The sequence below is a fragment of the Symphalangus syndactylus genome, chromosome 4 (genome assembly GCF_028878055.3).
Source record: "Symphalangus syndactylus isolate Jambi chromosome 4, NHGRI_mSymSyn1-v2.1_pri, whole genome shotgun sequence".
In the NCBI taxonomy this organism is placed as follows: domain Eukaryota; kingdom Metazoa; phylum Chordata; class Mammalia; order Primates; family Hylobatidae; genus Symphalangus; species Symphalangus syndactylus.
In genome coordinates this window covers 146,765,781-146,793,728 of record NC_072426.2, presented here as the reverse complement: position 1 = coordinate 146,793,728, position 27,948 = coordinate 146,765,781, and the positions used below count along the sequence as shown (strand labels likewise).

Below are 27,948 nucleotides of genomic sequence, written 5' to 3'. Positions count from 1 at the left end.
GTACCACCGATGCCATATAGTGTAGCCTAGGCTACAATATATCTAGGCTATATAGTATAGCCTGTAGCTCCTAGGCTACAAACCTGGACAGTATGTTACTGCACTGAGTACTGTAGCAATTGTTACACAGTGGTAACTATTTGTGTATCTAAACATATCTAAACATAGAAAAGATACAGTAAAAATACAGCAGTATAATCTTATGGGACCACCATTGTATATGTGGCCCATCGTTGATGGAAACATTGTTATGTGGCACATGACTATATATGCTTGGTATACAGTGAACATTCAGCAAAGGTTTTCATCAACAAATGGATAAATTGGCAACTTTTATCAGCTTAATTGGGCTAAAATACATACGGAGTCACTATTTGACTTAACACCTGACATTATTTTACTGATATTTTTCAATAATTCTGTTTTTGTAAAGCCTTCCTTCCATTTGGGTACAATTTCCACTTGGGGAAAATCTCCTCATTCCCCACCCTCTTGTAATTAAAAAGCATGGTTTGTCTGTTTTTTTAGATTATTTCAAAATGTTCTCCTCTACTAATCCCAAAGCTTGCTAGCTTTCATGACTCAATGTGACAACATAATTGGAACATCAGAACACATGTGGCTTTTATAATTCAGATGAAATGAGATTGAGGCAGATTCAGTTAGCCTAGAGATACTAAACCTCAAAGGACCATTTTAACAAGAGTGTCCTATGCTAATATTTTGCACCAGCAGGAGGGGGTTCTAAGAATTATAGGTGAATGTCCAAGTTAATCATTTTTTTCTAAGTTGTTGGCAAAGTTCTCCCAAAACAGTCCAAGACAAAAATCTGGCCTCAGGTGACTAGCAATTTTTGTCCTCATATTCAGTCTTTTCTACTCTCCCCATGCTCACATGAACCTAAAAGGCAAGAGTTAGATGCTGAGGATGACTGCTTTGCCCCTGTGCTTGCCTGTCTCTTGAGTGGATTTATTCACTTTTAATCTAGTGCATTGGCTAATCACTTAGGTTAAATTCTAGTCATCATATTACATAGTATAAAGGATGTCTGGATTCTACACCAATGCCAAAAAGCTAGATGATATGATTCTTTACTACAACAGGAAAATATCTTTTTTTTTCCCAATGGACTGCTTACTCACATTCAAACAAGACAAGAATAGAGGAAATTAACATGATACATTAAGAAAAATATATTTTCTTTAAAAATATTGCTTCAATTTGTTGTACGTTCCATGGGAAATGTTTTTTAAAATCCAAATGATCAGAAAATTTCTAGCCCTCTGCTTTTTATGTAGAGATATATATGTTCCTTGTCCTAATATTAGGTCCAAATTTGGAAGAGGAGGAGAAAAAAACTCAAACTAATAACATTCAGAAACTAGAGAAGTTAGTGGATAGCCAAATTTATTTTTTTCCTGTGGACATTCATGAGCAAGGTGACTAGATTACGTTTCCTGAGTCAAATAGACTATAGACATACTTCAAATGAAGTAAATGAACATAACATTTCCGTATTACAAAATTTTACTTTTTAAAAATTGTGTAGTATTCAAATTGATATCTAATTTTATAATTCACTATAGTTTTGCAGGTTTCAGTGTGAAGTACATTAGTTTGTCAAATATTATATGGCTGAATGCTAAAATTTCATTATCAGATGATCCACATACTTCAGATGCAGTATCGGAAAAAAGACTGAGTTAAGCATTTGGACTCAGTTTTTGTCAGATATTTATCAGGCCTGACATTATTTTTCCATTTTCCCTACGTGGTTATCTTGTACCAAACCCAGCATTGCCTTTGATTAGAATCCTGGTCTCCCTTAACACCAACACTGTGTTGGTTTCATAACTCTGTATGAGGTTTCAATCCTCATTCTGCCATTTGACTGTATCTTTCCAACTGAAAGACCATGGAAAAAGTGTTGTGAACAGTAATGAAAGGACTTGGACTTTCACTCTTTCTGTAGACTGAAAAATTGTTGGTTAGAAATTCTACACTTGGATTCCCTTCCTAAGATGGAATGTAACATATTCCAGCTGACACTATTCAAGGCAAGAAAATATATCATGATTAATTTGACAAATGACTCTAGACCCAGCACTGCTGTTGGGGAATTTTCCCTTTGAGTGCATTGCTTAGGACAAATTTATGTACCAAATAAAAAAGAAACTTGTTCCATTTGGCCACGAGTGTAAACTCTCTGAAGTTGCACAAGATTTTTCTTCTTCTTTTTAACCTGTATCCCCCAATTCAGACTGGCCATTTTGTCCACAAATGGTCTTTAAACCAAGGGGAAGGGGATTTGGCTCCAAATTTGTGCCAAGTCTCCTTTATTGCTGGTAATTATCCTCTCTGTTCGAAACGAAGTTTTGGAGAAAAGGAAATGACACTCCCTTCATACCTGGGAAGATGAACCACTTGCCCGATGCGCACAAAGGTAAGGTCGAAGCACAGAAAGACAAATATTGCATGTCCTCATTCATATGTGGAAGTGAAAAAAGTGGGTCTCATGAAGACAGAGAATAGATTGGTGGTTACCAGAGGCCAAGAAGGGGGAAGCGGAGGAAGGGAGGAGAAAAAAGAATATAAATTTATTTATTACCATTGAACTGTACACTTAGAAATGGTAAAGATGGTAAATTTTATATATAATATGTATGTATATAATATGTATATATACAAAAATATATATATGTATGTATATAATTACCTCAATAAAAAAAATTCCCTCACCTAGACCAAATAACACAACTTAATTACAGGAATGATATCACAGGAGGGACATCCCATTACTTCCTCACGTCCTGCCCACACTCAAGGAGAGGGGACTATTCAGGGCACGTATATCAATGGTTAGGAACCTTGAAGGTCATCTTAAAATTCTGCCTACCATATTACATATTAATTGTATACCACAATTTATTTATCAGTTGTCCTGTTAATGCATATTCAGTTTCCATTTTTTTGGCCATTATGAATAAATCTGCTGAAAACATCTGGAAAAAAGGGAAGGTCAGGATTTTGTGTGTGTTGTCCATGCATGTGCACGCACATACACAAATAAATTGTGGTTTAATATTAATAACATTTACCATTTTCACTATTTTTAAGTGTATCATTCAGTGGCATTAAGTCCATTCATATTGTTGTACAACCATCACCACTATCTATTTCCAGTGTTTTCACCCTACCAAACAGAAAGGTTGTACCCATTTCAGAGTAACTTCCCATTCCTCTCTTCTATAACCACTATTCTACTTTCTGTCACTGTGAATTTGACTATACTAGGTACTTGATATAAGTGGAATTGTATAATTTCATTTTATTACTGGCTTATTTCACTTAACATAATGTCTTCAAAATTTTTCCATATTGTAGTATGTGTCAGAATTTCCTTCATATGTAAGGCTAAACAATGTCCCATTGCATGTACATACTATGTTTTGTTTATCCATTCATCCATGATGGACATTTGGGTTGTTTCTACATTTTATCTATGGTGAATGATGCTGCGATGAACATGGATTTATAAATCTCTGTTCAAGTCTCTCCTTTAAATTCTTTTGTGTATATACCTAGGAATAGAACTGCTGAGTTATATAGCGGTTTCAAGTTTAACTTTTTGAGAAACTGCCAAACTGTCTTTCACAGCAGCTGTGCCACTTTACAGGCCCACCAGCAAAGCATGAGGTTTCCAATTTCTCCATATCCTCATCAACACTTATTATTTTTTGGTGGTGGTTGTTGTTTTATGAGAACCATCCTAAGAGGTACACACCCACCTACATACTTTTAACATTTTGAAAATGATACTTAGACAATATAACGGTACTATTCTGATAGTGTTTCTTTACAACCACAATTTTTGGTTAATTTGGTGGTTATTTTGTTAATTGAGAAGGTATAATTAATAGTGCTTCCAACTGAATCCATCAACTAAACTTCCTGAAAACCCTGAATAAACACGTTCTAGTCCTGTTTTATGGACAGCCATGACCTGTAACTCTGTCTGTTTATTACAGTTCATTTTACTTTTTGGGTTTAGAGGTAATGTTAAAAAGTGAACAGGGATATATCTAGATATTTTTTATAAAATATTGAGACGGTTGAAATAAAAGTGATTTTTATGTCATTATTTAGGTAATTTCAATATTCTACTTTACTCGTGTGTTCAGATGCTGTGTAAGTAGTGAGATTGTAATAATATCTTTTAGAAGCCCCATTCTCCAACATTCCCCACCCTTCCACTGAAATAGAAGTTTATAAAACACTGGTCCACTTACTTGACCACAGACTCTTTTAACAGTTTGAAAATCTGGTCATAAATATTGCTTGACTGCTGCTTGAACTGGCATTCTCCCCCCACTGCCCGTTGAGTCTTGGCTCAGCTGCCTGTTATGCCACCAGCTCAGTTCCTTTGCTTTTTGGTTGATCCACTGGATAGAACGCCAGCCCCATGCTACCTATTAGTGTTTGAGCCCCACCCACTCAGCTCCTTCTCCCCAACCTTCCAGGATTCTCAGTGTTCATTGTCATTGGTATTTCATACAGTCTATAACCACAAAGGTTTCACTGGTATAAACACAAAATCACAAAATATCAGAACTTAGAGGTCACAGAGGAAACTGACCAAGATAGGTTAAAGAGTTTATTTGGAGTTAACGACCACCAGATACAGAATAAGAATTCCTGTCTACTGCTCCTCAGTTCAGGTTCCTTCCCTCAATGGTACAGCCTTTCTTTGAAGAGAACCCATTCTGATTACAGACACCAGACAGAACTATTAAAAACCAAGGCGGGCAGATCATTTGAGGTCAGGAGTTTGAGACCAGCCTGGCCAACATAGTGAAACCCCACCTCTACTGAAAATACAAAACTTAACTGGGCGTGGTGGCGCGTGCCAGTGATCCCAGCTACTCAGGAGACTGAGGCAGGAGAATCACTTAAACCCGCAGGGGCAGAGGTTGCAGTGAGCTGAGATCACGGCACTGCACTCCAGCCTGGGCAACAGAGTGAGATTTCTTCTCAAAAAATAAATAAATAAATAATAAAAACAAAAACCTGTATTCCAGGAATGCAAGTTTATGGTAATTCTCAGAATCCAGGAAGGGTTTTCAACCTTATTCCTACACCCAAGCTCTTCCACAGGGCAGTATAGAGCCTGTCAAGGCAAAGGGCAAATTAGTCCATTTACATTCAATGTCATTATTGATAAGTAGGGACTTACTCCTGCCATTTTGTTAGTTGTTTTCTGGTTGTTTTGTGGCCTTCTCTTCTTTCATTCCTGCCTTCCTCTAGTGGAGATGATTTTCTGTGGTGATATGATTTAGTTTCTTGCTTTTTAATTTTTGTGTGTCCATTGTATGTTTTTAAGTTTGAGGTTACCATGAGGCCTAAACTGTATTATAACCCATTATTTTACTCTGATAACAACTTAACACTATTTGCATAAACAAACAAGCAAAAAGAAAACTAATAAAAACTTGCCTTAATTTCATCTCTCACTTTTTAACTTTTTGTTGTTTCTATTTATATCTTATTGTACTATGTCTTGAAAAGTTGTTGTAGTTATTATTTTTGATTGCTTCATCTTTTAGTCTTTCTACTTAAGAGTAGCTTACACACCACAGTTACAGTGTTATAATATTCTGTGTTTTTCTGTTTACTATTACCAGTCAGTGTTGTACCTTCAGGTGATTATTTATTGCTCATCAATATCCTTTTCTTTCTGATTGAGGTACTCCCTTTAGCATTTCTTGTAGGATGGGTCTGGTATTAATGAAATTCCTCAACTTCTATTGTCTGGGAAAGTCTTTATTTCTCCTTCACGTTTGAAGGATATTTTCACTGGATACACTATTTTAGAGTAAGAGGGTTTTTCTCTTCAGGACTTTAAATATGCCATGCTGCTCTCTCCTGGCTTGTAAGGTCTCCACTGAAAAGTCTGCTGCCAGAAGTATTGGAGCTCCATTGTGTGGTATTTGTTTCTTTTCTTTTGCTGCTTTTAGGATCCTTTCTTTATCCTTGACCTTTGGGAGTTTGACTATTAAACGCCTTGAGGTACTCTTCTTTGGGTTAAATCTACTTGGTGTTCTATAACCTTGTTGTACTTGGATATTGGTATCTTTCTGTAGGTTCGGGAAGTTTTCTATTATCTGTTTGAATAAACTTTGTACCCCATCTCTTTCTCTACCTCCTCTTTAAGGCCAATTACAGATTTGCCCTTTTAAGGCTATTTTAAGTCTATTTTGAGGCTATTTTCTATATAGATCTTGTAGGATCTTTTTTCTCCTCTGACTGTGTATTTTCAAATATCTTGTCTTCAAGCCCACTAATTCTTTCTTCTGCTATTAAAGAGCTCTGATACATTCCTTGGTATGCCAATTGCATTTCTTGGCTCCAAAATTTCTGCTTGATTCTTTTTTTAAATTATTTCAATGTCTTTGTTCAATTTAGCTGATAGAATTCTGAATTCCTTTGGTTTTACCTTGAATTTCTTTGTGTTTTCTCAGCACAGCTATTTTGAATTCTCTGTCTGAAAGGTCACATGTCTCTGTTTCTCCAGGATCAGTCCCTGGTGCCTTATTTAGATCATTTGTGAGGTCACATTTTCTTGGATGGTGTTGATGCTAGCAGATGTTCTTTGGTGTCTGGGCATTGAAGGGTTAGGTATTTGTTGTAGTCTCTACTATCTGAGCTTATTTATAGTTGTCTTTTGTAGCAAGGCTTTCCAGATATTTGAAAGGACTTGGGTGTTATGATCTAAACCACTTTTGCTTTAAGGGGCACCCCAAGCACAGTAATGCTGTGGTTCTTGCAGACTCGTAGAGATACTGCCTTGATAGTCTTGGACAAGATCCAGGAGAATTCTCTGGATTACCAGGCAGAGACTCTTGTTCTTTCCCCTTACTTACTCCCAAACATGCAGAGTCTCTCTGTTCTGAGCCACCTAAAGCTGGGAGGTGGAGTAACACGAGTACCCCTGTGACCACAACCATTATGACTAGACTCGGTCAGACCTGAAGCCACAGTGCTGGGTCTCACCCAAGGACTGCTATAACCACTCCCTGACTACTGTCTATGTTTGCTCAAGGCCCTGTGGCTCTGCAATCAGCAGATGGCAAAGCCAGCCAGGCCTGTGTTCTTCCTTTCAGGGCGGCAAGGTTTTCTAGGCCCTGGGTGGGTCCAGAAGTGCCATCCAGGAGTCAGGAACTAGACTCAAAAACCTTAGAAGTCTACCTGGTATTTTATTGTATTGTGGCTGAGCTGGTACTCAAACCATAAGACACAGTCCTTCCCACTCTTCTCTCCCCTTTCTAAAAGCAGAGGACACCCCTGCCCCCAGTAGGCACCATCACCCCCAGCCATGAGGAGTACTGCCAGACTACCACAGTTGATCTTCTAAGGCCCAAGGTCTCTTAAGTCAGCTAGTGGTGAATGCTGCCTAGCCTGGTAATCACACTTCAGGGCAGCAGGCTCCCCTCTGGCCCAGGGCATGTTCAGAAATGCCATCCAAGAATCAAGTCCTGGAATCATGGACCCTAGGAGCCCACTTGGTCCTTTACCCACTGTGGCAGTGTTGATACCTGAAGCCAGCACGTCTCAGAGGCTCACCAAGGCCCTCGATGTAGTACCTGGCTATCACTGCTGGTTATTTAGGGCCCAAGGGCTCTTCAGTTAGCAGGTGATAAATGTTGCCAGGACTGGGTCCTTTCCTTCAGGGCATGGGGTTCCCTTCTGGACCAGGGTGTGTCTAGAAATATTGTCTTGGGGCAAGGACCTGGAATGGTGGCCTCATAGGTCTGACCAGTGCCATATCCTACTGTGGCTTAGCTGGTATCCAAGATGTAAGACAAAGTCCTCCTTATTCTTCCCTCTCCTCACCTCAAGTGAAAGGAGAAGGTCTCTTTTGAAGCTGAGCTGTGCAGTCTGGGACTAGAGGAGGGGTGATGCCAGCACTTCCTTGGCTGCCCCAGCTGGTATCTCAGTATGTCACACGCCCCATGAGTCCACCATCTCTGGCTTAGCTCAGCACTAGGACTCACTGCTGCCTGGGGTGGGGCAGGGGTGGCGTCTTGGCAATTCAGTGGTGATTCAGGACTGTTTTTTGTATCTCTTTAGCGCCTCTTTCAGCGATATGAAGTTAAAACCAGGTTCTTATGAGTGCTCACCTGAGTTTTGGTTCTTATGAAGGTATTTTTTTCTATATAGATAGTTCTTAACTTGGTGTCCTTGCAGGCGGTAAGGGGGACGCGGGGATGGGATGATAGGTGGAGCCTTCTATTCTGCCATCTTGCCCCACCTCCATATGTGACATTTCGATACATGAATATAATGTGTAATGATCAAATGAGTAATTAGGATATCAGTCACCTTACACATTTATTATTTTTTTTGTGTTGGAAACGTTTCAAATCTTCTGGCTATTACAATAAATTATTGTAAACTATAGTTACCCTGTCGTTCTGCCAAACACCAGGACTTATTTCTTCCACCTAACTGTACTTTTGTACCCATTAACCAACCTCTTTACGGCCTCCTAACCCCCTTCCCAGCCTCTGGTAATCATCATCCTACTTTCTACCTCCCTGAGATAAACTTTTTTTTAGCCCCTACATTAGGTTGTTTATTTCAAATCTCCTTACTTTTATGAAGTAGGTGTTTATTTGTATAAACTTCCTTCTTAGACTGGCTTTAACTGTTACTCCTAAATTTGGATATATTGTGTTTTTATTTTCTTTTTTTCCAAGAAACTTTTAAATTTTCTTCTTAATTTCTTTGTTGACCCATTGTTTACTCAGGAGCACGTTGTTTAGTTTTCATGTATTCAAGAGTTTCAAGAGTTCCTCTTGTTAGTGATGCTTAGTTTTATTCCATTGTGCTCAGAAAAGATACTTGATATGATTTTAATTATTTTAAATACATGAAGACTTGTTTTGTGGCCTAAGATATGGTCTATCCTGGAGAATGTTTCATGTGCTGCATTCTGCAGCTGTTGGATGAAGTGTTCTGTAAATGCCTGTTGGGTCCATTTGAAATACAACTGAAATACAATGTTGCTTTGTTGATTTTCTTTCTAGATGATCAGTGCAATTCTGAGAGTGAGGTGCTAAAGTTTCTAACTATTATTGTATTGAAGTCTATATCTCCCTTTAGATCTAACAATATTTGCTTTATGTATCTGGGTGTTCCTGTGTTGGGTGCATATTTATTTACAATTGTATGTCCTTTTGCTGAAGGATCCTTTTGATCCTTTTATCATTACATAGTAACTTTTGTTTCTTTTAACAGTTTTTGACTTAAAGTCTATTTTATGTGATGTTAAGTATAGCTACTCCTGCTTACTTTTTGTTTCTGTCTGTGCAGAATCTTTTCCATCCGTTCACTTTTGGTCTGTGTATGTCTTTATAAGTGAAGTGAGTTTCTTGTGGGCAGTACATAGGTGGGTCACGTTTTTTTTTCTCTTAATCCTTTCAGACAGTCTGTATCTTTTAAGTGGGGAATTTAAGCTGTTTATGTTAAAGGTATTATTGATAGGTAATGAGTTACTCCTCTTATTTTGTTACTTGTTTTCTGGTTATTTTATATATCCTTTGTTCCTTTCTTCCTCTCTTACTATTTACCATCGTGATGTGATGGTTTTCAGTAGTGATAAGTTTTTATTCTTTTCTCTTTCGCCTTTGTGTATATGCTTTACTAGTGAGTTTAATACTTTTCTGTGTTTTCATAATGGTGCTTATTGTCTTTTCACTTCCAGATGTAGAACTCCTTTGAGCATTTCCTGTAAGACCAGTCTAGTGGTGATACATTCCTTCAGCTTTTGCTTGTTTGGAAGAAAGTAATAATATTTTAGACATGTTGGGTTAAATAAAATATAATATTAAAATTAACTTCATCTGTTTCTTATTATTATTTTTGATGTGGTTACTAGAACATTCAAAATTACATAAGTAACTTGCATTATATTTCTGTAGAGCAAGTGCAGGACCAAACAATTAGTCACTATTAATCTGATTTTTGCTTTCACTGACTGGGCTAATTTTTATGCTCTTAAATTCCCCTCAGACTTTAACAGGATGGCTAGACTAACCCTGTTTTACCTCAGGCCCCTATGGCCCTATGCGTGAGCACTCAACTTCTGAGTTGGGATCATTTTAGACAGTCCTGGGTACCCTGAGGGCAGCTAAGGATCTAGAGCTTCCCATCCTCCTTTCAGGGGAACTCAGAGGGCATTCCATTCATAGCCCACCAAAGCCCAGTCTCTGAGAGTGCTGTCATGCCTGCCAGGTACCCCTAGAATCCAGAGAAACCCACAGCTCTTCCTGTAGTTGAAGACAGACAGACCTTTTACAAATAGAATGCTCTCAGGAAACAAGAAAACATTATGACTCACTCCTTCAGGGAGCTATGGAGAGGATGCTGGGGTGGGGTGCAGGGGCTGGGGAAAAGGGACAACAGGACACCAATACAGGATGAGCAGCACCTGTGAATCAAGCTCTGCAGGTAGTATACGCATAACTGTCACACACTCCTTAGCTAGCAATAAGATTAGGATTACCTTTTTTAAGCATGCAGAAATGCCTAAAGTACTAAAAATGTCAAGGTCCCATAGATCAAACCTAAGTTAAAAGCAGCATAACAAAAGAATTTCTAGTCACCAGTTTCAAGGCAATCTCACAGTCACCAAGTGCCAGCCTTGCTAGCCCACATCTGCGGGGACAGACACCTCTCGGGGAAGAAAGTGGGAGATTGTCTGCACAACAGCCAGGCTGCAGGGATCAATTATGTTTTTAATTGATAAAGATGGTTACTCAATTATTTGATGCTATATGGAAAACAGAGACAAAAAAAAGCTTTTCTTTTTAGAACAACAAAGAAACATCAGGAATTGGCTCTATTCCAGAATCTTCTGAAATGTGAGAATATCCTCTTTTTCCTTACTTCTGAGTGTCATCAACATTATCAACACCCTAACAGAACACCATTTATTGTGTGCCTTTCTGTCTTCATAATTTGTTGAGTTTTCCCACAAGATTCCTAAATACTTCATTCCTCAGTGGTTGTGCAGGACATGACCGTGCTTTGTGGAAAAGTCCCCTCTGCCCTGGTACACTTTCCTCTGCAGATGTTTTGTTAAGCGCCATGGGTCATGGAGGATCTCAGGCCACCCTGGCCTTCAGCATATTTTGATGCTAGTTGGGTGGCAAGGAAACAAATACATTTGCTACTAATTCTCTTCTATCTCTTTCTGGCCTCTGATGTAGAGAAAGAGTAAAGAATCTCTCTGAGCCCTTTCACAGCTCCTCTGAGATGCAAAGTCAACTGTTGACCATAAAGCAAGCAAGTACAGTAAACCAGTCTCTAGGCTGAGAAGCCGTAGGAGGCGGGAACTCTGACACCTGCTCCTCTCATCTCCTCTACCCTGATGAAGCAGAAGGAAGGGAAGTTATCTTCTAGGACACCAAGCAAAAACCTTTCAATCCTATCTCTTTGGAGCAGAGCAACTTTTCCTACTCTTTCTACTTTTTTTTTTGTCAATCCTTAGAGCTGTTTTCTCTAATTTCTACCTAATTTTTGTACATATTCTCAGTAGTTCAATATACATAGATTTGCCTTACCAGTGCGGAAATACAGCATTTCTACCTGTGATCTCTGTGATTTTCAACAGGAGATGTTTACAAATAGGTGCGCATTACATAACAAAAAGTTTGAAGTTTAAAAAAATGATAGAGGAACCCAAAATGTTAATTATAGCAGCATTTGTATTTGTATGCACGTGTGTGTTATAGGTGATGACAGACAGCCAAATGAAATGCTAAAAATGGAGAAGGTAACTTCCTAGGAGAAGGCAACTTCCTAGGAGAAGGCTTGGGGTGTCGTATGATTTTCTAATACCAAATCAGACCTTCAGATTCATTGACACAAAATCAGCTCACATAATTATCTACAACTCAATGTTAAGATATACTTTGGCATGTTTCCTGTTCACTAAAAAGAAACTTATTACCATACAGATTTTAATTCAGTATATATTTTCAATCAAAGTTGTAGGGGTTTCACAAGGACACTCTACTTAAGATTCGAGTTCTGTGTACATAGAATCACAGAGTCCTAGGGTTGAAAATTAAAGTCACTTAGTTCCATGATCAGCTGCTTGAGTCCTATTGCAATATTCTTTCAATGTGATTGTGATGTCAAGGCTTGAATGTCTCAAATGACAGAGAAGTCAATATTTCCCAAGCCACCTGTTCCATTCTTGAAAAGTGCTATTAGACGGGGTTCCCCTTGACCCCCCTCTCTGTTATAAATCTGTTTTTTGTGGTTTCCATCCTTTATTGTTGATTTCTGCCTACCATGCTCCTGGGGAAATCTTCCTCTTGACAACCCTCAAAATATTTGAGGGCAACTAGCATGGCCTCCCAGGTCTTTCCACATGCATCCTGTTCCTTCGACTGCTCCCAAGGTGACATGGCTTGGGTCACCTTACTAACCTATTCTGAATGTATCTCTCCTCTGTACACTTAAAAAATATATATTCCTTTTTAAGCTTGGTATCCACAATGAAAGATAATGCTTTGGGTGCGGTCATTTGCCATCAGTACACTGGCACTTTGACTGCCTTTTTCACATGTGACAGATGATTCCTTCTCTTAACATGAGCCTGCAATATTCACTCCAATTCTCCCTGAAGGCATACACTGGCCACTATGCAAACTTCCAGGCTCACTTTCAGGGAACTGTCTAATGATGGGTCTGAGTAAGGCCAAGGGGGAAATTGCTCCTTCACCAAGTGCAGTAGTTCCCAACTTGTGGCTGACACACCATAGGCAGCCAATGGCCAGGGGACTTCCCATTAAAAAGACTACCAACTGCGACGTCCCTTCACTGCTGGAACCTTGGGGTTCTTGACATCAAAAAACACCACCAGCGTTCTCATTAAGTGTTATTTAGTCTCCGCTGGAAAGCACACTACAGGTATATGTTCTGCGACAAGTGTAATGTGTTTATGAGCATGTGCATAATGAATTATTGGAAATAGCTGTGTTTTAATACCCCCTTAATATATAAAGTTTGACTCCTGTCAGCATTGGGTCTGTTAAAAATATTTAGGGGTTTGCTTACACGGTGGTCTGCCAAAGCCTTCGATTGTGATCTTGTGGCCTCACGGTAGAATCACTGAGGACCCAGGATTGTGGGAGGCCCCCAGAGGGTGATGCAAGCCTGGGGAACATTTATGGTGTCACTTCATTCATTTTTGGAGGGGCAGGTGTGAGAGTTGCCCACATTTCTTACAACCAAGGAGCCAAGACTATTACATAAGAATAATAAGAAACCACTATAGAACACAGAATTCCAATCTCCAGTCCTAAGGTTAAGGAAATAGCTATTTAGCACTTACTTTATCAAGGGCTTCTCTGTTTAAGCCATTTGCTTGTTAGTACCCTATGTTTCCTTGAGGATGTGTCATTTAAACTAACTTTCTCACATCGAACCTGGTACTGTAACTGGTCTTTTATGTGCAATAGGTGTCACTTCTATCAGTCTGCCCCACACCAAATCTCTCCCTTATCCTGCCAGAAAGGTACGCCCATGAGCTTCTCTAGACCTGACCCCTAACACCTTCAGGGAAGTGCCTGATCCCAAAATGTATGGCAGAATCCAGCTCTAAATACATGTAGATGACACCCACTTGGATGAGAAAGGTTATGAAGTGCCACTAAAGGTAATAGACTTATTAATGATACTATAAATCAATCTTCAAACATACAAAATTATCTACCAAGTTTGCCTTGGTACTCTTTGGTGAAGAAAATAAAATTGAGTAAATACAGGTATACATCCCATGTGGAAAAAATTCAGGTATTCCACACTTCATGCTCAGACCCCTGCAATACCTTCCCTTCGTCTCCTTGCCTTGCCCCTAACTTCCCCGACTCTGGCCCATCCTCCTCTGTGTTGCCAGTTAGCACTGTTACTATTCCTCCTCATTACAGTGGGAAAGTTTCTCCAGGCCTTCCAGAAACCAATCCTAACCTCCCTCAGCTTTCCTACATGAACTTTCCCTTCCACCAAACATCTTTTGTAGGTTTTCAACTGCATCGCCACATGTCTGTCTTCACACCTACTTGAATAAGTAAAAGTGATCTCTGCCTTCCCTGGCCGAGGTTCTCCCTTCCCTGGCCCAGCTGCCTTCCTAGATCACACAGCCTCCAGTGCTCAGTTCTTTTTTTTATTTTTTTAGACGAAGTCTCGCTGTGTCACCCAGGCCAGAGTGCATTGGCACGATCTCGGCTCACTGCAACCTCCGCCTCCCGGGTTCAAGTGATTCTCCTGCCTCAGCCTCCCAAGTAGCTGGGACTACAAGCACATGCCACCATGCCTGGCTAATTTTTTGTATTTTTAGTACAGATGGGGTTTCACCATGTTGGCCAGGCTGGTCTCGAACTCCTGACATCCAGTGATCCACCCGCCTCGGCCTCCCAAAGTGCTGGGATTATAGGCATGAGCCAACACACCCAGCCGCTCACTTCTTACTCAGAAGGTGAATGTTTGTCATATTTAGTGTTTCTGGTACTTGTGTAGCACGTGGCATACATAGTCATGCACCGTATAATGATGTTTTAGTCAACGACAGACTGCATATATGACAGTGGTCTCATAAGATTATCACACCATATTTTTTAATGTACCTTTTCTATGTATGGATATGTTCAGATAGACAAATATTTACCGTTGTGTTGCAGTTGCCTGGAGTATTCAGCACAGTGACATGTACAGGTTTGTAGCCTAGGAGCAATAGGCTATACCATACAGCCTAGATGTCTAGTAGGCTCTACCATCTAGGTTTGTGTAAGTACATTCTGTGATATTTGCACAATGACACAATCACCTAATGATGCATTTGTCAGAACATCTCTGTTATTAAGTGATGCATGATTCTACTGCCTTATATCTGCTGGAGACAGTTGTCCGGAGGTTTCCCATGTCTCTGCACCTCTTGCCAGCAGAGATACTGACTGCATTTATTCTGAACTATGATTACAAGGATGTTTATATAGGGGATAGCCTTAAAATATGAAAACGAAGTCTCTCTCTGGAGAAAAGGGCAGGCATGCCTGCTGCCCAGTAAGACTTGGGTTCCTTAAGTGCCAGATTTCTCTTCTATAATGCAACCTACATCATGTGCTGGTGTCAAATGGCCATCTGTGTCACCTGGTGGGAACTGGGGCCTGGGGAAGTCCCAAGAAAAGGTTAGTACTGTGACTTTGCTATGGCTATAATAAAGGCATTTATGTGTGACCCAGGAGTCCTGTGTCTTCTGCCAGCATCCATGACACTGTAGGGTAAAAATCTCAGACCTTTCGCAGTTCTTGACATTATCTTTCCATGGGAGCTTCAGCTCCTCTAAATGAGAAAGCCAGAGATTCGAGATAGAAATCTGTATTGTGTTTCTTAACATCTCTGATATTTTTCCCTATATATTCTAAGTCTAAGTACACAATAAGTTTTGTTGATGATACAAATGATATTGAAAATAAGATAAAATCATCATAGCAACAAACTCTCTAGTTTGACTCAGTTTCAATCCATACTCATCCTTTGCTCTGCATGGCCCCGGGTTTTGAGCAGCAGGGTCTTTAAAAAAAATACATTTGTGCAAGAGGAAATAGGAAAGGAATGAATGTGAGGAGCACAGAGAACAAAATCCAGGAAATGGGTTTGAGAGCCAAACTGTGACAAAGATGCCTAATTGCTTCTAAATATTAATTCTGCATTTTTCCCTTTGTAAAAAGAACGCTGATTTTTGTTTTATCTGAGAACATTGTGGCTAGCTAAAATAATACAGTTGGCCCTTGAACAACCCAAGTTTGAACTGCATGGGTCCACTTGTATGTGGATTTTCTTCTGCCTCTGCCACCCCTGAAATGGTAAGACCAACCCCTCCCATCCTCCTCTTGCTTCTCCTCTTCCTCAGCCCACTCAACATGAAAATAACAAGGATGAAGACCTCTCTGATGATCCACTTCCATTCAGTGAATAGTAAATACATTTTCCTTATGACTTTCTTTTTTTTTTCTTTGAGATGAAGTCTCACTCTGTCACTCAGGCTGGAGTGCAGTGGTGCGATCTCGGTTCACTGCAACCACCGCCTCCTGGGTGCAATCGATTCTCCTGCCTCAGCCTCATGAGTAGCTGGGACTACAGGTGCCTGCCACCATGACCAGCTAATTTTTGTATTTTTTAGTAGAGACAGGGTTTCACCATGTTGGCCAGCCTGGTCTCGAACTCCTGACCTCAGGTGATCCGCCCACCTTGGCCTCCCAAAGTGCTGGGATTACAGGCATGAGCCACCACGCTCGGCCTCCTTATGATTTTCTTAATAATATTTTCTTTTCTCTAGCTTACTTTACTGTAAGAATACAGTACATAGTACATATAACATACGATGTATGTATTAATCAACCATTTATGTTATCAGTAAGGCTTCCAGTCAACAAGTAGGTTTTGAGAGAGTCCAAGTTATAGGCTGATTTTTGACTGTATGGAGGAGTTAATCCCCCTAACCCCTACATTGTTCAAGGGTCAAATGTATATTCTTCAGCCTGTCTTGTAGGTTATGTTACTGGGTTCTAGCTAATGAGATATAAGGGGAAGTGGAAGGGACAGCATTTCCTTCTTCTTGCCCCCTTTTCCTTTTTATTACCTGCGTTGCAGATTTAATTGTTGGAGCTCTAGCAACCATGTTGAACTATGAGGCAAATTTGAAAATAGAATCCTTGCATAATGGAGTAACAAGATAGGAGAGCATGAGCCCCTGACACCATGAAGCCACCATGACAGGCTTTAACAGACTATCTCCTAACCTCTTTTACATGAGAAAAAAAAAACTTCAATTGTCTTTAAACCACTGTTATTTTTGATTTCCTGTACATAGTGAACTTATTCCTAAGTAATACACAGACCCAATTTTCATTGAGGATACAGTATATCATTAACTGCATTTCCTTAGAGAGATGCCATCTTATGTCTTTTTGACACTTAAAAACATTAAAAAGTGAGGACTACAATCAATCCACATGTGTGGATTATATATTGGACTATTACATATAGTCCTTGGAATAGTCTATTAATAGACTATTATATATATAGTCTATTATATATAATAGTCTTGGACTATTATATATAGTTCAAGAGAAAACCCATTTTAAATCATTGAATTCAATTCTATGTTTTGAATGATTCATTCAAACTTACGCGTGCATAATGTGTCTTAGGAATATTTGTATCAACCCAGTGAAGAATGGCTTTTCAAGATATTTTCTGACCTTTTGAACATAGTCTTACTATGTCAAAAAGTATTTCACAGGTACTTTGAAAATGCTTTAAAGCATTGAGTTCTACCATGTTTTAGTCCACTTGTGTGGCTATAACAAAATACTTCAGACTGGGTAATTTATAAATCATAGAAATTTATTTCTCATAGTCCAAGACCAAGGTGCCCAGAGGTTCAGCGGCCAGTGAGGGCTGCTCTCTGCTTCCAGAACGATGCCTTGTTGCTGCATCCTCCAGAGAGGAGGAATGCCATGTCCTCACATGGTGGAAGAAATGGAAGGAAAAAAGGACCAGGCAGCTCTCTGAAGCCTCTTACGTAAGGTCACTAATCATATTTATGATAATGAAACACTAATCATATTTATGATAATGAAACACTCCTGACTTAATCATTTCCCAAAAGACCTCTAATACTATTAGTATGAACAACTAGAGTTGGATATTAGGTTCCAATGTAAACATTTTGTAGAGACACATACATTTAAACTATATAGCATGCCAGCACTGCCAAAAATCAGGCTGGATCTAGCTTCCAACCTTGGTGTTCTTCCTTTGTCTTGCAACCCAGTCATATGTTCAGCCATGATTTAAATCCTTAGGACCAATTCCAAGCTAAGGCAAGAAGTGTTCACACCCCATCAGCTCCATTGTCTGAGATCTCAGCTTCAAATGACCATTGCTGCCCATCAGTCTGCTCTAAACAAAAGTGTGATTTTTTTTTCCTTAAGATGAGGTTTTGCTTTTGTCACCCAGGCTGCAGTGCAATGGCACAATCTCAGCTCACTGCAACCTCCGCTTCCTGGGTTCAAGTGATTCTCCTGCCTCAGCCTCCCAAGTAGCTGGGATTACAGGCACACGCCACCATGTCCAGCTAATTTTTTGTATTTTTCATAAAGATGGGGTTTCACCATGGTCTTCAACTCTTGACTTCAGGTGATCCACCTGCCTTGGCCTCCCAAAGTGCTGGGATTACAGGTGTGTGCCACTGGACTGAGCCAAGTGCGATTTTTAATAAATGCCTTTGTGTACTGTGGAGAAGAGATCAAGGTAGGAGAATGCTAATAGCACTAGAGTTCTGGATTCTAGTCCTAGCTCTCTCATTACTAATTTGGGTACCTTCAGGAGAGCATGTGCTTTTTTTGTCTCTGTTTCTTCACCTGATAGACATGGAATAACTCAGGCTTTGACTCTCTCCCTGGGCTTCCTTGAGATTTCATGACACAGTTAATGAGGAAGAGTTTTGTAAAGTGGAAAGGGCCCTATTATGTCTCACGTCATGAAGATGGTGACTCCCAACACTTAGAAATTCAATGGAAAATGAAGGAAACTATATGGGATAACCTATTGGGCATACATTAATTTTAGAGGGATGGCATCCTTAAAATCAGTAAACTCTTGGATGCCTATCAACCCAAACTTATTAAGATCTTCTTGCAAGAGCTACCTCAGAAACTATTTCCTTCTGACCTCTTGTTCAACACACATAGTGGAGGTTAAGGGTATTACTTTTGACTCAACAAACCAAGTAAGCAAATTTTGCATGATACCTTCAAAAAAGCCAATGGACAGAGGTAGTATTTAAAAGCACAAGAATTGCTTGAACCTGGAAGGTGGAGATTACAGTGAGCTGAGGTCGAGCCACTGCACTCCAGCCTGGGTGACAAAGCAAGACTCTGTCTCAAAAATAATTAATTAATTAATTAATTAATATAATAAAATGGTACCACTGTAGCAATACTATTCTTTACTATTTTAGTAGGCCATTAGAGATAGAGTTGAGGTCCATTCTTTAGTTAATGGTCTCTTGAACTTCATGAGGAGAACATGCTATATTCTTGGTATAGTCAGAACTTTTGAGAATAACCCTAAAGCTCTGTGACAGAAGAGGAGGAATAAAATTCAGGCAGCTTTCTGAATGGAGCTAACTTGCAGAGCTGCTCACCTCAGCAGATGGATCTCAGTTTCAATTTCAGCTTTGCTTCTTATCTCTTAGGTGCTCCTGGTTCAATAACTAAACTTCAGTTTCCTTATCTATATTATAGTAATAAAAAAGCATTCCTCATACTAGATGCTGGCTTACTCTTATTCCCTTTCCTCTTAGCTCTTCTCAAAAAAACAGGATAACTAGGAGATCAGAGGCTGTTGATACATACACTGGATCTTAAGGAATCTGTGCCTGATTTCCAGTGTCCTTGGAGGACCAAAGAGAGCTTAAAGTTGATTGAGAGACATTCCTTGGGGAAACAGCTTCAAAAATTATGTCACATAGGACTATATTGGATAACCTCAAACCAAAGAGAGGCAAACTTGTGATGTGGGCAAAGTATGTCTTTAGCTCCTCCCCTCTCCTACTTTCAGGTCCCCCTTCTCTCTCCTGGTTGGGTGTTCTTTCTTGGACACTGAGTATCCCTTCGCTGCTCGTGGATGCCCTGGGTCAGGCCTTTCCCCTCTGGGGAGGCCCAGTGACCCAGACTGGGTCTCGCTTCCCATCCCTCTTATGTCTCAGCTAACCTCATCACAGCTTTGTTATGCGTGGAACTACTCTTAGTTGAGGGTCTTCTCAAAGAAGAGCTGATAAGGCAATTTACTCAAAGGTTAAATCGCTAGTAAGGTTTTTTGGGTTTCCCTATCTGAGAATCTGAGAGAATCTGCAGTTCCTCCTGCAGGAGGTTTTAAGACTAAGGGACAGTCAAGGAGCCCTTTTAATAGCCTTCATAATCCCCATCCTGAACCCACGTGTCAAAAGCCAAAGAGGCAAAGTAACCAACTGCTAGTAGTGCTTGCTATCAGCATGAGATCCCGGTGCTGCCCTGTGCTGTTATCTAATCACTGCCCAATACGAGTCATCTGAGCCACTAGCACAGAAAGGCTCTCTAAGATATTTGCAATGACTCAGGAACACCCAGGATCAGGCTCCAGAGATGAGCTTTTGGGGAATTTCAGCTTTAAAAAAAATCTGGAGTACAGTCTTGATATGATTTGGCTCTGTGTCTCCACCCAAATCTCATCTGGAATTGTAATGTCAAGGGAAAGACCTGGTGGGAGGTGACTGGATCATGGGGGCGGTTTCCCTCATGGTTTACTCATGATAGTGAGCAAGTTCTCATGAGATCTGATGGTTTTATAAGTGGCAATTTCCCCTGTGCTTGCTTTCTTCCCTGCCACCCAGTGAAGAGGTGCCTGCTTCCCCTTCACTTTTCACGATGACTGTAAGTTTCCTGAGGCCTCCCCAGCTATGCAGAACTGTGAGTCAATTAAACCTCTTTCCTTTATAAATCACCCAGTCTTAGGTATGTCTTTATAGCAGTGTGAAAACAGCCTAATACCAGGCTGATATGGAAACAATTTTTTAATCAGTTTAAACAGTTGTTTTTCCTCAACAAACTGTGTAATGTCCGACTATTCCACCTACAGGAGAGGCATATCTCAGCTCCTCTGCTTTTCCTATTCCTATTCCTAAGTCAGGCAAAACTGAGAAGGGGTGTGCAGGAGGAACTATCTCAGCACCTAAGATCTTTCCAGTTGAGAACACTCAAAAATGTCAAATGGCAGAATAAAATCACCAGTGAACAAAGCTATTGAGAAATACAGCCCACCTCAACATAATTCTCACAGAAGTCACAGCATGGGAAGGAGGTGTGGCACGTGCCTGGCTTGCTTTGGCATAGGAGATAGTAAGCAGATCAGGTAGGAGGTGTAATCTTCATAAAAGTTCAGGAGAGAGACATTCTAGCTATTCAAGCCATGTTTTTGGAATGCAAGAGCCAAGAGGCCAGTGCCAGAGCAGCAGGTTCTGCTGCAGACAGAGACACGATGACTTTTTGACAAGGCCAGCTATGCCCTGGGAGACCAAGAGATACAAACCAAAAAAAAAAAAAGATTTATCATGTATGCTCTGCAGAAAGGCCTTATCATCTGTCACATTCGGGTATTTTCAGCCACACTTGCATACAGGGATAGCCGCAGTGTCAACAGTATCATCCTTGACTACAAAGGATGACAGCGACAAATCTCAGGGTCCTTTGAATTTGAAAATAACATTGTTCACTACTGTGAATGCCAGACTTTTATTGTCAACAGAGCTTCTCAAGTTATTTATGCCCGCAACAGCATGTATTAGATCACCCACCTCTTTCAGCTGCTTCCCTGAGATGTGTTATAGTGAAAGTGAGAGTGTTGTCAGCAGTAACATGTCCTACATTGCCTAAACGACCACTGAAATTGGAGTTCCCAAATGTATACTAGAGACCTCTCACTCTGTTAGCTTCTCCACTTCAGCCTGTCTCTGTGATTCCCTTGGGAACTTAGCAACGTCGCAAAATGCTATCTCGTTCATTATTCTGGAAATTGAAAATCTTTCAAAAGAATACTTTCTGAGACTCCTTAAACGCATGGTCCTAAACCATTCCTGTAGAGATTTTGGAAGAACCTGTACAAGGAGGCTATTGTATGCATATACAAATAAATGACACAACTCAATGGTTTAATACTATCTGCCAAGTTAAACTACTGCAGAGCAGCTGTGCATATTTAAAAAGATGCCTGGCACAACTAGAGATCCATAAATCATCAGCTGCATACTTTCATCCAATTAAGAGAGTTAAGTAAGAAAAAATCCACAAATTAAGATGTGTGTAAGGACATGGATGACATCATCATTCCTCTCTGAATGCAAAAATAAATAAAAATAAAAATAAATCCTCATTTTGCTGATGTTAAGGCTAGAGTTACTTTTCTAGGGACACAACTTTTCCGGTATTTCAAATCCTGGCGTAAAACCTTGTTCACAGAAGGGTCATTTCAGGCTTGTCAGTTCTCTTTCTGTAAGTACTAGAGCAAAACAGAAGTAATGACTTAAACTGAAAAGCAATCCTTCTTCAACAAGAGAGGATGGGTAATCCAGGATCCTAAGGCCTTCATGGGACAATGATAGCCATGTCATAGGATTGAAGCACTGTCTCTCTGCAGTGAATCCCTTTGTTCTGGTTTGTTTGTCTGTAGCACAAAGATGCTCAAGAGCATGGCAGATGGCCAGGCCAGCAGATGCCTCATTCCAACTCCAGTTGGCCTTGGGTTTATAGACTTGGCTAGAGAAGCCAGAGCAAACTAAAATGAAGAGAAGTTGCATTATTACAAGTTGGGTCACTGTAGGATAAGGTGACCCACCATCCTGATGGTTGTTTGTTTGTTTGTTTTTTGAGACAGAGTTTCCCTCTTGTTGCCCAGGCTAGAGTGCAGTGGCACGATCTTGGCTCACTGGAACATCTGCTTCCCTGGTTCAAGTGATTCTCCTGCCCCAGCCTCCTGAGTAGATGGGATTGCAGGTGCACGCCACCACGCCCAGCTAATTTTGTATTTTTAGTAGACACAGAGTTTTACCATATTGGCCAGGCTGTTCTCTAACTCCTGACCTCAGGTGATTCGCCTGCCTCGGCCTCCCAAAGTGCTAGGATTACAGAGATTAACACAAATAACTACAAAAGTTCTTATCCTCCTGACAACTGTCATGCTTTGGTACACAGCAGAAGTACGTTGTATGTGCTTCTCATTTTGTGTCACAGAATATTAAAAACATGTACACTGTGCTCACTTCAGCAGCACTTATACTAAAATTGAAAACTAAAAGTGAGCCACCATGCCTGGCCAGATCCTGATTGTCTTGTTCAGATAATTGAAGCTATTCTTCTTTGATATGCACCACAATTTGTTATGTGGTAGTTTGTTAATCCTTATTTACAATGCGATATCTGAAAACAAATCAGTGAACTTTGTGTTCCTGTTTCATTAAAATCCATCGATCCATCTTGCACAAATGTTGACATATTACAATCACAATCATTAATAACAATACCACTGATCTCATCTGAAATGTCTCTAAGTATTGGGAAGCTGCAATGGACTGAATGTTTGTGTCTTCCTGAAATTCACATGTTCAAATCCTAATCCCAGTTGATGGTATTTGGAGGTGGGGTCTTTGGGAGATAGTTAGGATATGAGGTGGAACTCTCATAAATGGGATTAGTGGCATTATAGGAAGAGATCAGAAAGCTAGCTAGCCCTCTTTTCACCATGTGAGGACACAGCAAGAAGGTGGCTGTCTATAAATCAGGAAGAGAGCCCTCATCAAAAACCCTGCCATGCTAACACCCTGATCATAGACTTCCAGCCTCCAGCACTGTGAGAAATAAATGTTTGTTGTTAAGCCACCTGACCTATGGAAATTTGTTATGGCAGCCTGAACTGCCTAAGACAGAAGCTATGAAGCTCACAGTGGCAGATAAAAATTTTCTAAAATTCATATTTTCACTTGTAAACTCGAGATTTTATCACTGGCAACATTCCTTGAAGTGACTGTCTCACATGGTTCATTTTAGAGAAAATATCTGCCAAAATTCAATCCAAATTAACCATAGTCCCTCAGTCATTCTTTCAAGTAAAGATGGCAGTCTATGAAAAGAATGAGGCTTGTTAAGCTCATAACACAAATAAGTACAAAAGTTCTTATCCATCTAACAACTCTCTTGCTTTGGTACACACCAGAAGTACTTTATATGTGCTTCTCATTTTGTATCACAGAATATTAAAAACATGTACACCGTGCTTGCTTCTGCAGCACTTATACTAAAATTGGAATGACACAGATAAGCAGGCCCCCTGCACAAAGATGACATGCAAATTTGTGCAGAGTTCTATATTTCGCTTTCCTTTTCTAATGTTTATGGGTATGGAAACTGAGTGAGGTAACATGCCTAACTGAGAAAACTTCTGGCTTCAAATCCTACCCCCAACTCCTCCTCCAAAACCAAAACATATATATATTTAAGGTTGAGATTTAATAATAGTAATAATTTTATTGATTCTTTCAAGACCATTCTTCATTAAAATTGGCTTTTCCCTGCCGTGAGTGCATGGCATCAAAGAATGCAATGACTATTAGTAGAGTTAGGTGTCACTGCCTTGTTTCATGCTAAAGTGTCAGCAGTTTTAACCAGCATTGCTTTTGCACCATCAATACAAACATCAACCAAATGAAAAAGGCAAATACATAATGTCTTAGTATTATCACAAAAATGGTTTTGACCTTATAGACCCTCTGAAACTTAATGCTTATGTTGGAAGCAGGGTCATCATAAAGAAAATAAATGAATATTAGCATCTTCAGGGATACAAAAGGGAAACCATTACCTTATACTTCTGTATCACTTGATCCTTTATGATTTTTGTAGTTTTAAAAAAATGAACAAATAAATATACCTGGAAGTGTTTTCATTAAAAGTGGGAGGGGCACTGAATGATGTCTCAAGAACTTATCATGTGAACCCAAATCTTAAAAGTCTCCTTAAAGGCCAGGTGCAGTGGCTCATGCCTGTAATCCCAGCACTTTGGGAGGCTGAAGTTGGTAGATCACAAGGTCAGGAGTTTGAGACCAGCCTGGCCAACATGGTGAAACCTCGTCTCTACTAAAAATACAAAAATTAACCAGGCGTGGTGGCATGCACCTGTAGTCCCAGCTACTCAGGAGGCTGAGGCAGGAGAATCACCTGAACCCAGGAAGTGGAGGTTGCAGTGAGCTGAGATCCCGCCACTGCACTCTGGCCTAGAAGACAGAGCAAGACTCCATCTCAAAAAAAAAGAGTCTCCTTAAAGAGTCCTGTGAAAATGCCCCCTAAAAATCCTAATGGATTCAGTGACTTGCATGAGTATTTTCTTTTCTTTTCTTTTCTTTTTTTTTTTTTTTTTTGAGACGGAGTCTTACTCTGTCACCCAGGCTGGAGTGCAGTGGCACGATATCGGCTCACCGCAACCTCCACCTCCCGGGTTCAAGCGATTCTCCTGCCTCAGCCTCCCAAGTAGCTGGGATTACAGGTGCCTGCCACCACACTCGGATAATTTTTGTATATTTAGTAGAAGTGGGGTTTCACCACTTGGGCCAGGCTCGTCTTGAACTCCTGACCTTGTGATCCACCTGTCCCGGCCTCACAAAGTGCTGGGATTACAGGCGTGAGCCATCGCGCCCAGCCTTGCATGAGTATTTTCTATATTTTCTGTAGTAAAACAATGTAGAAATTATGAAGATGTAAGGTAAGAACTTCATATAATATACATATACATATTAATTTCAGTTTGGAGTAGCTAATTATATTGCTCAATTCATCAATTTATATGTACTATAAAAACTTTATATAAATGTAGCTGATTTGACATGGCATTTTTTTATCATTTTGGTTAAAAGTTGGGCACTGTATTCTTTATCAGAAATGTAATTCAAAGCATATTACTTTTCCCCATAGAGAAGCCAAACTCAACTTATATCATTTTGGTATCATTTTAACATCTTCTTTCAGGAATACAACAGTATCAATTATTATGCTTTCTTGGAAGTAAAAAAAAGACTAAATGACTTACACAGAAGGACATTTATTAATTTCCATAGTTTGGAGACCAGAACAGAGTGGGCTCCAGGTCATGTAGGTCAAGGTCTTTCTCTTCTCGGCGATTCTCTCAGCCTGTTGTCCTGCCTCAGGTAGGTGGCACAATGCCTGCTCCCACCACATCAAGATCCAGAGGAAAACAAGGGAGAGGCTCTAACTGTGTCTCTTTAGAATTAAGGAAACCTTTCCCAGAGGTCCCCATTAGATTTCCTTCGTGTTTCCTTGACTAAGGTTGGGTCACATGTACATGTCATTTTGACCAAGTCACTGTTGAGGGAAATAGTATGACCAGCATTGATTGAAACCAGAAATCAGAAAGCTACAACCAAAAGCCAAAGCCGGCCCACAGCCTGTTGTTGTAAATAAAGTTTTATTGTAACACAGCCATGCTCATTCATTTATATATTGTCTGTGGCTGCTTTCTTATGCAACTGCACAGTACAATGGTTGTAACAGAGATCATGTGCCTGCAAAGCCTAAATATGCACTATGTCCTTTATGGAAAATGTTTGCCGACCATTGGTGTACAGAATTATATCCAGGGAAGAATAGATGATGACAAGTCAACCACAATGACTACTACAAGATAGAGTGGTTCTAAAGAAAACAAGCTCTTGGCCGGGAGCAGTGGCTCACGCCTGTAATCCCAGCACTTTGGGAGGCCGAGGCGGGCGAATCACCAGAGGTCAGGAGTTTGAGACCAGCCTGGCCAACATGGTGAAATCTCATCACTACTAAAAATACAAAAATTAGCCAGGTGTGGTGGCGGGCACCTGTACCCAGCTACTTCAGAGGTTGAGACAGTAGAATCTCTTGAAACTGGAAGGCAGAGTTTGCAGTGAGTCGAGATGGCACCATTGCACTCCAGCCTGGGTGACGACAGTGAAACTCCATCTCAAATACACACAAACACACACACACACACACACACAAAACAAGCTCTTTGCCCTTGAAATGTTGAGATAAAGCTAACAGTATATATGACACGGTCCTGAACATATAAACTATGTGTCAAAGATTGCAAGTGCCGTAAAAATGAAGAGGAATTCAAGTACAGTGATGCAAGCCTATAGTCCCAGGTATTCAGAAGGCTGAGGTGGAGGACTGTTTGAGCTCAGGAGTTCAAGAGCAACCTAGAAACATAACAAGACCCCTTCTCTTAAAAGGAAAAGAATTCAGAACAGAAAGTGATCAATAAAGGCAAGGAGACCAGCCTGGACAACACAGCAAGACCCCTTCTCTTGAAGAAAAAAATTCCGAAGAAAAGTGATCAATAAAGGCAAAGCGATAATATTTTCAAAGTATACAAATTCTCCCCTAAAATGTTTCATGAGACACCTACACAGAATGCTGGTCTGTTTTGACTTAGCTTCCTTGTGTTTTAGTGTTTTCTATTGACAGGCAGGTAAGCAGCATGCCAAGGGGTAGTTTGGCATCTTTCTGTTCATGGACACTATTACAGTATTACAGGCCCTGTTTTCCCTCAGGCTTTCTTATGTCTTCTTTAACCTTAATCATTGCATAATAGAAGGGCTCATTCTAGATAAAAATGTACAAATTTTATCTTTGTTGTCCAGCTTTGTTGATACAAGTCTCGTATCATTTCCTTTCTATTCTGTGGTATTTTTCTCTCCTTTCCACGTATTAGAATGTCTTACACCGATCTTATAAGACCCAGAAAGCATTCATGGTAGGAGGTAAAACTAGAAGCCTCACTCCAGTCAGGAGGATATGCATTAAAGAGAATAGAAAATCCTTGAGTTAACTAGAAAGGAATCTGTGTCTACTTCTTGTTATCCTCAAAACTACCACTTTTAGGTACTTTCCTAACCTCATACTTCAAATGTGCACTATTATGCCCCAAGCATTGCACTGAAAGATAAATACTGAATGGTGCTATGGTTTGAATGTCCCCTCTAAAACTCATGTTGAAATTTAATTACCTATGTAACGGATTGGGAGATGGGGCCCTTAAGAGGTGATTAGGTTGTGAGGACCGTGACCTCATGAGTAGATTAATGCCAGTATGTTAATTACCTCAGGAGTGGGCTCCTGATCAAAGGATAAAGTTCAGACCCCATTTCTCTTTGTCCCACGTCCTCACTTGCCCTTCCACGATGATATGACAAAGCAAGAAGGCCCTCACCATATGAGGCCCTTTGATATTGGATTTTCC

General features: G+C 40.1%; 1 long non-coding RNA gene and 1 other non-coding gene across 2 annotated transcripts in view; one reads left to right on the top strand and one right to left on the bottom strand.

The window, feature by feature from the left end:
* Positions 1-27,948, bottom strand: part of LOC129481253 (uncharacterized) — a 94,659-nt gene that overhangs the window by 14,484 nt on the left and 52,227 nt on the right. The gene's annotated exons all lie outside the window — the stretch shown is intronic.
* Positions 23,938-24,039, top strand: LOC129481404 (U6 spliceosomal RNA). Its single transcript, XR_008657407.1, has one exon. It is a non-coding gene; the product is annotated as a U6 spliceosomal RNA (small nuclear RNA).